Genomic DNA, 15,558 nt, shown 5'->3' with positions numbered 1-15,558 from the left:
AACGTTTTGTTTCCCCTAAAACCATCGCATGCCAAATTTGTTTAGTTTTCGAGTTATGCAGAAATTTGTGTTTCATTTGTATGACTTTAGAATTAAAAATAAACAATACAGAAATAGTTTTTGAAGTATAATTTATTTCGAATAAATGTATACAGTAAGTTTTCAAAAAAAAAGTACCGTAAAATGGGGTAGCATTAGACTTTTTCTCAATGTTTTGTGAATATGTACTAACTTTTCATTTTGGATCTCAATTCAACAAATTATTCAACAAAGTTGAATTAATTTAGATCTGGAAACTTCTGACACTTACCGATACATGGTTAAATTTGTACTTAATGAACATTTCACAAACGTAAACAATGACACCGATCGGTACATTTAGCTGATTGAAACATTTCAAAAAATATGTTTATCGATTCGTGTTTCGTTATTTTTTTAAATAAACAGGAACATGTGATAAAGCAATGAACGGATTATTTTGTATTACAATTCACAACAATTTCCCTTATGAAATACGCATGCCTTCAACCTTTTTGGGCAAAATGGATTGCTGTGGATAGTTGAAAAACTCGGCCAAATACAACTTTTTAAAATTTTTATCACACTGATAGATATTTTTCATTATCTTCTCCTACACTTTAAGCATATTCACTGAACAAAATGTTAGTTTTTTTTCATATTTAGTTTTTCTATTTTGCTCCACTGCTTGGTTTTTTCTTCTTTTTGTTTTTCTGGTATGGGACGTTTCATATAGACACTGACAGATTTTAGATAATTTGATTTCTTCATATCTACATTGTGTCGGCCAGACCACTGTCGGCCGAATCGTGTCCACACTCACCTGCGGGAGCTGTTGGGGTAGGACCGATAAGCAACAGTCGGTCACGTGATTCACGGCTAATTAAAACCACCATAAAAACATTTATTGCACTCTAAAACCTCCTCATGCAAAATTTGGTTCCATTTGCTTGATTAATTCTCGAGTAATGCAGAAATTTGTGTTTCATTTGTATGACAGCCCCCCCTAAAAGAGTGGGAAGGGGTCTCAAACTATCATACAGGCAGACAGACAGACAGACAGACAGAAATCCATTTATATATATAGGTAATCATTGAATTGTTTTTTTTATTGAAAAAACAATTCATCGTTCGGTGTTCAACAGAAAATCAAAATAAATCGCAACCCAACTTAGATTGTTCACTATTTAGATCTACGAAACATTATTGCTGTAAATGTGATAGAATCTTCAAATAACTACGCAGTTCTATTTGGCAGAATAAAATAGGAAATGGGTTATATATATGGTATAACCGCAAGGGTGACGTAGGACTATCGTTGATTTAGAGATCATTTGTTTGAAGTTGAATCAAAATCCATTCTGAATGAATGAATAAATGAATATTTGGGGGACTTCTAAAAACGAGAGCGTTACGTTGGATACACAAGGTTTTATGCATCCAATATAGGATACGAAAAACCTTGTTCTGAAGAATAATCTTCAGAAGCTTTCCTGCTAACTGCACTTGATTGACAAATCACAAAACCAAATGTATTATATGGATATTTTATGGATAGAAAACATTAAAATAAACTCTTTCGCTTGAATGTAATTTTCAATTCCAAGGGGAACTGGCAGATTATTTTCCAGCAACGATTAGATATTTCCACATTTTCCTCGATACTGGAAGCTAACTCGATAACCACCTGTTAATAGCACTTGATTGAAAAATATTTGGTCACAGTGTTACATGGATAGAAAACATTCAAATAAACTCTTTCACATGAATATATTTTTAAATTCCCAGAGGAACTGTCAGACTATTTTCCAGCAATGATTAGATCTTTCCGGAACTTTCTGGATGCTGAATGGCATCCAAACGGAAAGAATTCTGCGCGTGTATGTGTCGATCCTTCGCTGTCCACCTCCTCCAGCACGTTAGGCAACGATTTTGTCTTGTCGATGTCCTCACGAAAAATGAATGTGTCTCACCACCAGAATATTGCTTAAGTATGCTTTTTGTGTGTGATTGAATCGAGAGAAGGTGTGGTTTACGATGGCAATTTGGAAGGCAAACTAGAGGGGAATGAACTCTCTGAGCTCGAAACTTTCGGCGACTGAGCAATAATCGATTGCGTACGCATACAATATTGGATACGGAAATATCCTACTGATGGGGAAGAATAATCTTCAGAAGCTTTCCTGCTAATTACACTTGGTTGAAAAATTACAAAATCAAATGAATTTGATCGCTGTGTTACATGGTTAGAAAACATTAAAATAAACTCTTTCACATGAATATATTTTTAAATTCCCAGAGGAACTGGCAGATTATTTTCCAGAAATGATTAGATCTTTCCGGAACTTTCTCGATGCTGAATGGCATCCAAACGGAAAGAATTCCGCGCGTGTATGTGTGTGTGTGTAGCGATGTCTTCCCGGGGAGCCGTTTGTGGCATCACTCTCCTCCTGATGGATTCCCTTCTGGCCTAAGGTGCACAAACAGGCTCTTAGTGACACCGTTCATCCGCGCTTTCATGATAAATGAAGAGCTTCACCACAACAGCGACAACATGCTCCAATCGCTGTTCAATTTGAACTGAGTGGATTTCCGAGCGGCGCTCGCTTATATACCGATTGGTGATTTCAATAGCCTGTTTTGAAAGCAATTTTAAGACTATTGAAACGAGTTTTTGGATCAGAAAGTAACAAGTATAGAACGCGTAGACATTTTATCTTTCGAATGAAGTGTTTATCATACCATTTCGTTCAGTTGTTCAGGAGCTATTAACGCTCAAAATCTCGGTCGCCGGCGTAATGCTTTCGGTTTCGAAACTTTGATTTTACACCCCGGTATAGAAATGAAAGACGTAGTCCTACGTCAAAATCACAGGGCTTGTTGACAGAATAGTGCAGTATCCGTTTTAATGTAGGGCAAGTGCGTGTAATACGGACAGTGGGGGTAATATGGACAGGTGGTTGATTTGTATGGTTACATTTTGAATTTTGAACGTTCTGTTAATGAGAACACCTTCTACATGTTATTTTATAATATTTGAACCACCATGTGGCAATGAATACTGATCAAAAGTGGAAAAAGGAAAAAAAACAGAAAATTATGAATCATTCCGCGTGTGTATGTTATTCTAGCGGCTCCGATATTAGGCATTTTGAGTGGTTTAATTTCAAAATTTAATCCACTGATGGTTATATTTCGATTTATGAGTTAACAGAGAAGCGATATTAGGTATGTACGGGAACATAAATTCATTTGTGAGAGGAAAATTTAAATTATTGAAATACACTGGAGTCGCTTTATACGCGGGGGATACGTGCCGCGTAGACAAAAACCGCGAAAAAGAAAACCGCGTAAATTCCAAAATCCGCGTAAATTCAGAAATCCGCGTGAATTCCAAAATCCGGTAAAAATAAACCGCGTAAAAAAAGTCGCGTAAAATAAAACCGCGTATAAATAAACCAAGTAAATTTCAAAATCAGAGTAAAAATCTATCAAACAGTGAATTATTAATTAAAAATGCAACCCATGTACTAACAATTGATTAACTTATTTTTTTTGTATGCTGTTATCATGATATCTGTATCTTCTTTTATTTCTCAGCTACTAATCAATGATACAACACCACGTTATTTCGTGAAAAGTCACACCAATAAGCACATTCAATTGGTTGGCGGTTGATACGTGCTGTGTAAAAAAACGCGCAAATTCCGAAATCCGCGTAAATTCCAAAATCCGGTAAAAATAAACCGCGTAAAAAAAGTCGCGTAAAATAAAACCGCGTATAAAAAAACCGCGTAAAAAGCGTCTTCAGTGTAATTGTACTGGTGGGGTGAATCGGACAGTTGCCGGGGGCAGGGAGATGGATGGTGAAAAGTCTGTTTATTCCATTCCTGAGGAATGCCCTGCGTCCGAAAATAAAATCGCCAAAGATGGACTGTTTAGAAGCAAAAGAAAAGAGTTTAGAAGAATTCGATTTTCTCACCTTTTAACGGATCCTGGTTGAATTATTCCCCCCTTTATATGTCCGCATCGAAAAAAATTTTGTACTTTACAGTCTGTTTTAGTTTTAGAAAAAAAAAAAACGCTGAAAAACTTTTTTTTTTTTGTAAAACATTTGGCCGATTTAGACGAAAACCAGCATATTGAATTGCAATAAACTACATTTAATGTTAGGGACACATGAGTATCCAGAGATATGATTGAAGTTATTCTAATGTCCATATTACCCCACTTCCCCTACTATTCATTATATTCTTTCTTTGAGTACAATCATTTTGATCCATACTGAAGATTATTTATCTTTCAAAATAAATGTGGGGAATGGTTCCTGCGAAGTTCCCTCTCTGATAAAAGAGCGTTATTTTATTTGAAACAAAACGGTTCTGAGAAACAAGAAGATTATATGAATGAATGATATGTTTACTTTACTTCGAGAATGCATCACTGATCTGAGTATATCAGATTATCTCTTATCAATGAATCAAATGCGCAGCGAATCACCCCATACAAAAAAGTACCCACTTCTATCCGCCAGATCATATGCGCGCAAACCAACCGTCTCGAAATGAATTAACTGTGGTGGATTTCTTCAAGCGAGCCGTGTGTTCGTGGTGAATACCTGCTGAGATCCCAACGCGCGCGCAGCAATTCAAAGAACTCAATGGCGAGCATGTCAATAGTGTCCAGAGAGAGCGGCACCATATGTCCGCTCGTGGAGACGCTCGGCATTTCAACGCGCGCCGATCGAGTTCCGATGAAAACACAAGTCCTAATCCTATGACTGCAACGACAACAAAATTGTGGAACAACAGGTCAAGTTCGAGGAAGAGAGCGCCATTAATCAGTCGCTCGCGCAGACGGAAACGTGTAACAAAATCGCTAATGGTCGTTCACGCTTGGATGTTATGCGCTAAATGGGACTTGTTCTCAGACGGTTTAATCGCGCAACTAACCACAGAATGCGACGCGAAATGAGAATTTTCTTGTTTGTTAAATTATACGTCAAGCGACATGCACACTTTTCATTACTGGAGAAAAATTGCTGAGGGCAGTCATGGGGTCAGTTGGTGTTATTCTCTTCTTAGCTAGTTTACTTTTTCGCAACACGAGTTTGTTGGTGTATTGGATATCCGTTTTCCAACCGATGTGTTCAATATAGCTTGCGTGACTTAGACTTGACTATTTACGCCATCCAGTCACAAGTCACTCACATTGCAAAGTTTACATCCTACCGATACCGATAGACGAATGAACCCAGCTCGAAGACCCACTCACGCGCGCACTGAGCTTGCGTTCATTTGCTTAAGCCCGTGGCGCTGCGCTTCGCCGCCGTATATACTATCAACCGTTTCCCGCCTTCTGAGGCTCATTGCGGCGAGCATTGCGCCGAATTCATACGCCAGCGCCAGTAGTGAATCGTTGATACTTAGTGCGATCGGATCGTTCAACTCGCAGCTCCTCTCGTCGGAGTAGTAATTGAAGTTGTAGCTCGTCCAGTAGCGCTAGCTAGTGGGACTTTCCTTCTGAGTTCTTGAAGTCAGGAGGCCAGTTCGGTCAGTTCGCGTGTCATTCATTCGTTAGCAGACCTGCGCGTGTCGCGGACGTGTCCGGATAATTCGCTAAGTTTTCCGCGTTTCAAATTGCCAATTTGCTAATTGTTTGTCTAACAGCTCAAGCGGCAATCGGAGTGCATTCTGGAAGCAGCCTGTAGTCTGTTTTTCGCTCCTGATCTTGACCCATTGCGTTTGTTGTATAGTGTTGCAAGCAGGGGTATATAAAAACGACACTCCCCATCAGTGGAGCTGGTCAATTACGACTTGACGGTGAAAGGATTAGTGTGATGGAAGATTCTTTCCTGGCGTAATTCTGGGTTTCGGTGGTGCGGTTCAAACAAATAATTGATTTTTTAGAGTGGTGGAAATTTAACCATAATTTAGTGAAAGTGCAGTTTCCGATACAAATCTGTAAGGAAAAATCCTTGGTGAAAAAATTGCACACATAAAACAGAGTCTGTGTATAAATCTCAAGTGATGAAAAATCAGTTACTACCCCAATGAAAACCGATGATGTCAGTGCAAGTACATCTCGAGAATAATTTTTTAGTGGCAACGGAGGTGGAAAACTTACGTTCTGATTCCCGGTGGATGGAAAACATATTTTGGAATAATTGTTAAAACAAAGTTGCAGTGGATCGATTTTTTGCGCTCAGCCCGATTGTGTACCAGCATCGATTGTAGTTCAATACTAAAACAGTAAGTTGATTCATTTTTTCGCTATCAAAAATTAAACATATTTTAAGGTCAAATTTTGAACTCAACCCAAAATACGAGGCAACGAACAATTTGGGCGGGACACCAAGTGACGAACCTCGCAATGGGTAAATAGCGTTGCCATTTATTTCCCCCTCCTCACTGTTTGGAGTTTTGGCTAATCCTATTGTATTCGCGCAATGGCTACGAAACAAAGCAAACTGAAGATGCCCACTTATGACCTGTGCGTTCGCGAAAACTATGCGTATGCGCATTTGATTGGTTGTTTGTTATATTTTACTATTCGCAATCGTCGATTCCGAGGAATATTCAAATCTGCAGTTTGATGGGTAGGAACGGATTACTCGGATAACGTTGATTTATCATGGATTGACCTTGCGCAGTTTTGTTACAGCCGGGCTAATGATAGCTTGACATATGATGCGATCGTATGGGGAAATCGCTCCCCCATTCATTTCGCGAGCTGACGCATAAATACGACAGGAGAAGAGTTATGGATAAGTGAAGTGAAAGATTTTCACTCTTCGGTGGTGGTGAATTCAATATATTCAAAAGGAGAAATACGCTTTGAGCTCCCCAACAGATATTTTTTTCGCACAGGTGCAGATTAAATTAAATCAAATTAATTTAAATAGAAACAACTATTTCCCGAAACGAGAATTTTAATAGCTTTGACTGAGTTTTCAACTTTGATGATTATTATTAATATAATACCATAGACGATTTTCATGCCAATTTCAATTAAGGGGCTATTCTAGTGTAGAGACACGAATTTTGGACGTTTTTTTTTTCGAGCTCCGTAAAAATAAAACAAAGAATATTTTTACTATCCATTATATCATTATTTGTTCATCTATCTTTTAACAATAAAACAAAAATTGAGCGGTGAAAAATTAATCATAACTAGAATAGTTACGAGCTGATGAAGTGAGAGGATTCAAAAAAAAAATTGTGCCATGGCGTACACTATTCCAGCCCTTCTGGTTATCTGAAACAAACAAAAATCGAACAGATTCTGAATCAGTAAATATGCCACTATTGCATGAACCTCGGACAAGTCAAAAACATCTTTTTTGACAAAATGGCGGCCGTTTGAAAAACAAAATGCGGTTAAAAAGGGGCTTTCTCACGTTTCCCGATTTTTTTTTAAATAGTGAAATTTAAAAAAAATACTATTTTTAGAGGTTCGTGCGATAGAGAGATGCCTGCAGATTGTGTCATTATAAATTCGATATGAATCGGTTCAGTAGAACTTGGGATATCGTGTATGCCAGTTTGAAAAAACTAGTTTCGAGAAAAACGCGTTTGAAGTTCATTGTTATGGCCGTACCAGGTTAGATACCGTATCACTAGAATGGCTCTAACTCGGTAAATAATAGGATTTTCGATAAGTCCTTTCTAGGGTATATTCTTGAATGCCTAAACAACAGAAATATGAAGAAAAAAAATTGTTTTTTTTTTCAAATTTCTAACTAGAATACTGTTTTAATGTTTAATTCGTATCATTTTTATGTATAAATTATCACGATTTACATGCTCTACTAGCATTTAGAAAAAAATGTCAAACGCTAGAATTCACATACAAAAATGTTACGAGTAAAACATTATTTTTTCAGTAGTCTTCATATAAAAATGCATCATATTCCAGAAACTATAAAAGATAGAAAGCTGACGTCTTCAACATAAGTTCATATTTCAATGGGATCTAAGACTTTGTCGAATGCACTATATAGCTATCTTGACTTTGAACAAAATAAGGTTTAGTTGTAATCTCTTCAAAGAAAACAAGGAATTGTTGTTAGAAAAACATTTTCACTAGCCTTTTCAAGTGCCCATCTTACGATGTATGGACGAATTGCTAGAAATTGTAAGGGCTATTCATATATTTTCTTTTGGAATTTGGAATTTAAAATAATTATTTTTCCAATCATTTTTTTTTTTTAATTGGTATTTTTTATGAAGACTCAAACAATTTCATACCTTCCATCCTCTGACTATACTTTTCTTAAAATCGAAAAAAATCTTTCGGCCCTTTTCGAAAAGCAATCTAATTCTTTTTTGAATAATTCAAGTTTGCAAAGTTGCTTAAAAGACCCATTTGTTTACACCCAAAACGTTTCACTTCTATCTGAGATGGTGCTGCCAACAGCCAGTCGAGTTGGCATGAAATTCAACCATATTGATTTTTTTTTTATTGAAATGCGTATTTTTACACGATTTGTGAAATTTCTTGTCCAATTACGGTACTTGATATCTTCGTTTAGTACAGGGGTTCTTAAAGTGGCCGATATTGACCCCAAAACCCCATTGTTTGAAACTTTCAAGATACAGTATAAGTTGTGTTACGTGATCCAACTTCATTTCTAGTAAAAAAGTATTATTGTTGTACTTTTAAGAAACTCAACAAATAGATGAGCGCGCCTAAGTTCGTATAAATTTGGCATTTCGTTCTGAAATTTGCTGGAACTTGAATACACTCATTTACTAATTCAAATCAAGCGATTATATTAGTAGAAATAGAAAGAAAGTCACCAGGTTCATCTCATAACGCATTTTTTTTTTTTAAATTTTATCATTAACGTCCGATTTTTAATTTTTTTTTTCGAAGATTAACTCCACACCTGCTCCAGTATTTGTGAGTCAATTGTATCAATATATTTACAATCAAATTAATATTTATATTTACATCTATTGATTTTGTTGAATTTGGATGGAAAATGATGTCAAGTTTACCCACTTAACTAACGGTTGCCAGATTTCCATATTTGTCTGGAAAATTCAGACTTTGGTGAAACATCCAGATATCCAGAAAGTCCACTGTTTCCGCACTTCTCCCAGATTTTTTTAGAATTAAAAAAAGGCAATCACATTGGATTTTATTGAATTGGTTTGGAAAGCTAGTTTGTGCTAGTTTTATTGAAACAGTTATTCAAAATGGCGTCACTGATTTCACCGAACGGATTGGGAGGCCAGACTGAGCCGGCTTTTTCAGAGCATCGATAAACATGCTGGTTTCTAGAAAGTATGTAGTATAGAGATAAAGTGTATTGGAGGATTGAAGGATTTCTTGAAGCATACTGCATCTGAGAAGCACAAAATCGACTGCTGTGATCACGAATGTTCTCGGAGATAGTCCACACGAGGAGTCCATTAGTCATTTGCGAAGCTATCCGTTCAGTTTGATTGCCGACGAATCGACGGATCTGTCGAAAATATGGTTACTAACCTTAAGGTAGCCGTACAAATTTGTCAGAAGATCAATTAATTGACACTTTTTGAGAGATAAAGTTTGGTTTGAAATTTGTACAAACACTATTTTGTTTGCCACTCTTCAATTATCAACAATGTTCGAAAAACAGACCAGAACGAACATCAAAAAACAGACCAAAAAGTTTTCTAAGTATAAGAGCACCCTTAGTAGCCAGAACTAGCTATTGGAAGGATGGTATACTGTTCGTAAATGATGGTTTTTGTGACCTTATCCAGGTAACCGAAACGGATTCTAGAGCGTTGTATGACAAGATGGTTTCGTTGTTCAAGAGGGACAATTTTGCATACGAAATTTATTTGATTTGCTATGGGGCTGATGGAGCAAGGACCATGACTTCACCAGGCAACTCACTTGGCGCTTTGCTTAACAGAAATTGTCCATCGTTCTTCATTATGAAGTGTATTTGCTATAGTTCTGCCCTATGCTCTTAGTATGCGCGTAAGCATATTCCAGATAAAATTGAGCAAACCAATAGCTATCTTAGCTGCAGTCCCTTGCGGACTAATAAGTGTTATAAGATTCAGGAAATTATTGAATTAAAACCCTTGAAATTGCTGCATCCATGCGCGACTAGATGGCTTTCACTGAAAGCAATGGTGCGAAGAGTGCTCGACAGATATGAACCACTCCGAATCCACTTTGGATTTGTGAAACATATTAATCATGTTGAGAACGTCAAAATGGTATACTAATATTTAATTGAAATTTTTTTTCATACATACTCAAAGTGATTAACAACATGAACAAGCTATTTCAAAGTGTTTTACCGATTCTTCATTCAAACATTTCACAAATGAGTTCATGCAAACGCTGAATGATATGAATAAAGTTGCGTTTGATCAACAAAATTACGAAATTTTTTCGCAATTAAGAAAATTTATCCCAAAAATTTACTGAACACCGATAAAAGTGACTAGGTGCACATGTCTGCAACAATCAAGTTTAAGTATAATACGTCGATATAGGATAAGAAGAAATAACTGTTAAACTATGTTTTACACATCAGACGTAAAAATGTTGATTGATTGATTGTGTTGAATTATAAAGACTTTAAACTTTTGCAGTTCTAGTCATGAGAAAGGCCTTCGTCAGCAAACCGTGTCCCGCAAAAATGTTCAATAAAATTCGCAATAAAACATTAAAAATGTCGACAAAAAACCAGGCAAATCCAGACTTTTGATTTTCCAACATCCAGATTTCTGTTCAATACACCTGCAAAAAATTCAAATAATATTCCAAGTGCACCAAAAATATATTTTCTTTGAATGGCAATATAGTTGTTACGGCCTTACAACAGGTTAACTAACCGCAAAGTCTTTAGTAGGATATTTGGATGAAAAAAACAAAATGGCTATAGGGGTCTAAGGTATCACCTAATTCTGGGAAAGGGTTCTATTGCCCAAAATAGTTTGAGAACCCCTGGTTTAGTACAATAGTAAATAGAAAATTTAATGAAAAAATAACTGATATTAGTGGTATTCCAAGTTTGTTGGTCTTGGTTACATATTTTAACTCTGTGTGCTAAGAATATGTTTCTATAGTAAAACCATTAGTGAATTCAGCAAACTAAATTATTCATCTTTCATTTGCGCCCTACAACGTAAGAGTAAAGCGTTTTTACTACAGATAATTATTTGATTGAAAAAAAAATCACCCTTACGTCTTTGAGAATCAATATTTGAAGAAAACAAAAAAAAACATTTTTTGTCGACAAAGCAATAAGTCAACATTGTACAGAATTCAAACAAATTTTCAAAACTACACCCAAACTAGCGTTGGCAGAAAACATGTCATCTGTGGCAGAAATGATGCCATTTAGTGTGCTGGAGAGTGAAATGCGCAAATAATGAGCTGTTTTAAAAGTTTAAAAATGGTTTGTATGTATGCGTACAGACATCTCTTTTATTACACCTGATTATAAAATGAAGTTGGGAAGTGTTTTCTAAGAGTAAAAAAGGAGCGCATGAAGGAGAACAATATCTATCTCGGTCTGGGCCGTGTATGTGGCAAGGTATGCGGAAAGCTTATTTGTTTTTTGTTTCGCTCGCTCGTATTAATCTTATATTGCTGTACCATGTATATTATACAAATGCTTACCAGTATTTGTGAGTCAAGACATTTATATATAATGTCTCATATAATGTCATAAATCGGGATGACAAAACATGAGCTAAAAATCAATTTTGGGTGTACCTCTATGCAATTATTATTCCATGAGCTATTGATAATCGATAAGGGGAAGTTCACTTTCCACCCAGTCAAAGATATTTCTGTAGTATACTAAACATACTGAGACATTCTATGAAGCAAACGAAAGCTGTATGATTGGTTTGATTTAATTCGTTATTGGTTTGGTTACAAGCATATCGTATCAGTCTACAAAAGCTTTGAAAAACATTGCAATGTAGATTTGTTTCTTTTTCCATAGTTTGGTAGCGGATTTATAGAGAAGTATAAATTTGATCGGGAAGTTTCATACGATTTTAGAATAAAAGAAGTGGCCGTTTTAAGAAATATATTTTAGAGTTAATGTTGCGCATTTCGGGAGCATGAAAGCTTGAGTTGGAATTCAAATTTGAATCTGCATTTTTATGTCATTTACATCGACATCCCAACAGATAGAAGATCTAATATCACTTTTCCAACAAAACCAGTTCACGGCTGCTGCAGCCCTCCTCCACCTTCATAATCGGTTTGGTTCCATCGTTTCCCTCTGAAACTGTGGTGATTTGCAACAATTGATGGGTTTCGAGCTCTCTTCTCACCGTCGAGAATTTACTCCTGTCCTGCTTACACTCTCATTGGTGTCAGGTTTATTCTGGATCGTGTGTTGAACTAACTGATGCTAACATCTGTATTCTACATTTTTCATGATTAGGAATTCAAATAGAAGCAGTGGAAACTTTGTAAATTAATGTAAATGAAATAGATTCGACACGTGGTTAGAGCTGATGTCGATCAATATTCCATTTTTGGCTGGATTAGTTTGTGATTTTAGTCCGGGTGTTGGAATTAAACTTGAGTGTTGGTACATTTTGGTGAATGGTTTAGGTGTATTCGAAGATGTATTTTTTATTTGTTTTTGAATGCCAATATAGCGAATATTGTGCTGTTGGTAGCGCAGAATCAGAATCTAGTGGACCGACCTGGCTGAAATTGGCATGTAAAAATTGGAAAGAGGAATTATCAGAATTGTTACGCGGCGTTTTTGAAAATTCGAAAAATGCAAAAAATGACAGCCATACGAATAATGTTTTTTCTACAAAAGTCACTACCATAAAAAAATTGAAAATTGAAATGCCAAAAAAACGGCTACGTAACAATTCAGATAATATAGTTTTTACATTTTTACATGCAAATTTCAGCCAGTCATTCCATCAGATTCTGAGAAAAAGGTACCATTTTTAGAGAAGCGTCCAGCTGCCAACCGCGTAATAATCACTATACTGGCAATCTTCGAACATACATTTATGAAGCACTAAAATGTTTCTACACCAACTTTAACTCCAACATTCCATAAAAGTCACGAAAATCCAACCTTCCAGAGAAAGGCTTAATAATTAATAGTTGCGAAATTAATCAGTTATATTTTTGTTTTTGTTTTGATTGTCAGATACATATGCGTTTTTTAATGTATTCATTATCATAATATAATCTTAACATGGATCAAAAATCATCAAAAATATTACACCACCTACGAAACAGTTACTGGAGATTACCTATATCGTATTTTCCCAACATTGAAGTAAAATTTTTTTAGCTGCTATCAAAGCGAATAACATCAATGTTCAAAATGGCCTAGATGATGCATTTAAATTGATATAAAATCGATATAAATAATGTATTGAAGTGCAAGTAAGTTTATTGAAGCTGAAAAAATTATTCAAAATAAAAAAATCAGATTTACCACGCTTTGACATTTACTTTACACACATTAATTTAGAATTCATTGAATATTCGTACTGTTCGATATTATTTTTATAGCTTTTAGATTATATGCAGTACTTATTTTGAGTGTCAATTAAGTTTCGGGACTGGAAATTTTGAACAAATTTTGAATAAACTTTTAAACAAATTATTTTGGTATTTGATTTTTTGTTTATGTCATGTATGAGTCATCAGTGATATGCATAAAACAGACTGACAAATAGATAATTGTTTTCTAGTCATGATGCATACCAACGAACTAATCATTTTTAATTATTATTATATTTACAAATATGCAGATTTGTCACCAAATAATTTATATTCGACTGGAACTGATATGAATGCTTATTTCTGAGCATGCCACTTGAATTTATATTACAGTACTAATTTGAAATTATTCATACAATGCGGAGGCGAAGTATCTCTAGAAAGTTCAGTGTCATTAACCTCTTTGTCAACTTTTATTTTCCCAGCGCCCTATGGTATACAAGTGCACCACGAGTGAGACTCGATTTTGTAGGTTAAAGGGCTAACGAAGAAGAAGATGCCAAAACTATAACGAAATTAATTCGCCTAATTTGAATTCACCTCGTTTAATCTGTGGAAATATAAGATTAGAATGATTGTAATAATCAAATTGATATCTATTGGCGGGTAGCTGAGTTGCTAACTAATGGAACAAACTCAACACTACCAATTATTTCTGTTAGGAAAACTATGGATGTCACAATTTTTTTTTTTTTTTTGCTTTTGGACTGGCATCCAGTGATAGTGGACGTTCTGGAATTGTTTTCTTCATAACAAGCTTTTCGAAATAAGTTTTGATATACTTGGTTTGTTGACTTGTTGTTTGTTTTATAGGCTATTCATATTTTTTTCCAGAATTGAAAAAAATGCTGTCAAAAACAAAATAATATAAATTTCTTAAAAGTTTTTTTTCCGCGTATGTTTTGTAACCCTTTGCGGTCGGATTTAATTTGCCTTGAAAGAAGTTCTCTTATATTTCTACACTCATAACACTTTGTTTAAAGGGTGTGTCACATCAAATTGCATCACGGAAAAAACGCTGTAGAAATTTAATTTTTAGGAATTATATCTTCAGCTTTCGCTTATAATCAGATAAGAGTGTATAGATCACGTTGGCCATGCTTCACTGTCAATTTTTCGTAAATTTGGAAAAATGTCGTCGAACGAAAAAGAGCGTCGTGAATTAATCCTGTGCACTCTTTTCGAGAATCCGGAGTTGTCACATCGGGACATCGGTAAGATGCTGGGAATCGTCCAATCCACGGTCAGCAGAGTACTAAAACGATACTTCGAGAAGCTAACCATCGACCGGAAGGTGAAGAACGGCAAAAATGGATGCTCCGTCAGTGAAAAAGATCACAAGCGCGTAGTTAAGTAGTTTAGACATGATCCGAGAAGTTCGGTCCGGGATGTCGCCAATAAGCTGAATTTGTCAAATTCATTCGTCCAGCGGACCAAGCAGCGGGAGGGCCTGCGTACATACAAGGTTCAGAAGGCTCCTAACCGCGACGAAAGGCGAAACATGGTGGGGAAGACGTGAGCCCGGAAGCTGTACACCGAAATGCTGACGAAGCTGCATTGCCTGGTAATGGACGACGAAACCTACGTCAAAGCGGACTTTCGTCAGCTGCCGGGCCTGTTGTTTTTCTCCGTAGAGGACAAATTCAGCGTTCCGGAGGAGATTCGCAAGCAGAAACTATCCAAGTTTGCCAAAAAGTACATAGTGTGGCAAGCGATCTGCTCTTGCGGAAAGCGGAGCGCCCCCTTCGTGATGACCGGCACGGTAAACGGTCAGGTTTACCTTAAGGAGTGCCTACAGAAGCGCTTACTACCACTATTGAAGCAGCACGAGGGCCCGACCATCTTCTGGCCGGATCTCGCTTCGTGCCACTATTCAAAGGACGTGTTGGAGTGGTACGAAGCCAACGGGGTCACCTTCGTGCCAAAGGAAATGAACCCGCCCAACGCGCCGGAGTTTCGCCCAATAGAGAAATATTGGGCGATTATGAGGCAGGCCCTCCGGAAGAACCCAAAAGTTGTCAATTC

General features: G+C 36.4%; 1 protein-coding gene across 1 annotated transcript in view; it reads left to right on the top strand.

Annotated features, from left to right (window-relative positions):
- The first annotated feature begins 5,443 nt into the window (after nucleotides 1-5,443).
- Nucleotides 5,444-15,558, top strand: part of LOC129769428 (lysosome membrane protein 2) — a 122,881-nt gene continuing 112,766 nt past the window's right edge. Inside the window, exon 1 of the mRNA XM_055771703.1 lies at nucleotides 5,444-6,269. The gene's annotated coding sequence lies outside the window, so the exon portion shown is untranslated. The remainder of the gene's footprint in view (nucleotides 6,270-15,558) is intronic.

Source organism: Toxorhynchites rutilus, chromosome 2, assembly GCF_029784135.1.
Source record: "Toxorhynchites rutilus septentrionalis strain SRP chromosome 2, ASM2978413v1, whole genome shotgun sequence".
Classification (NCBI taxonomy): domain Eukaryota; kingdom Metazoa; phylum Arthropoda; class Insecta; order Diptera; family Culicidae; genus Toxorhynchites; species Toxorhynchites rutilus.
This window is presented reverse-complemented; position numbering and strand designations above follow the sequence as displayed.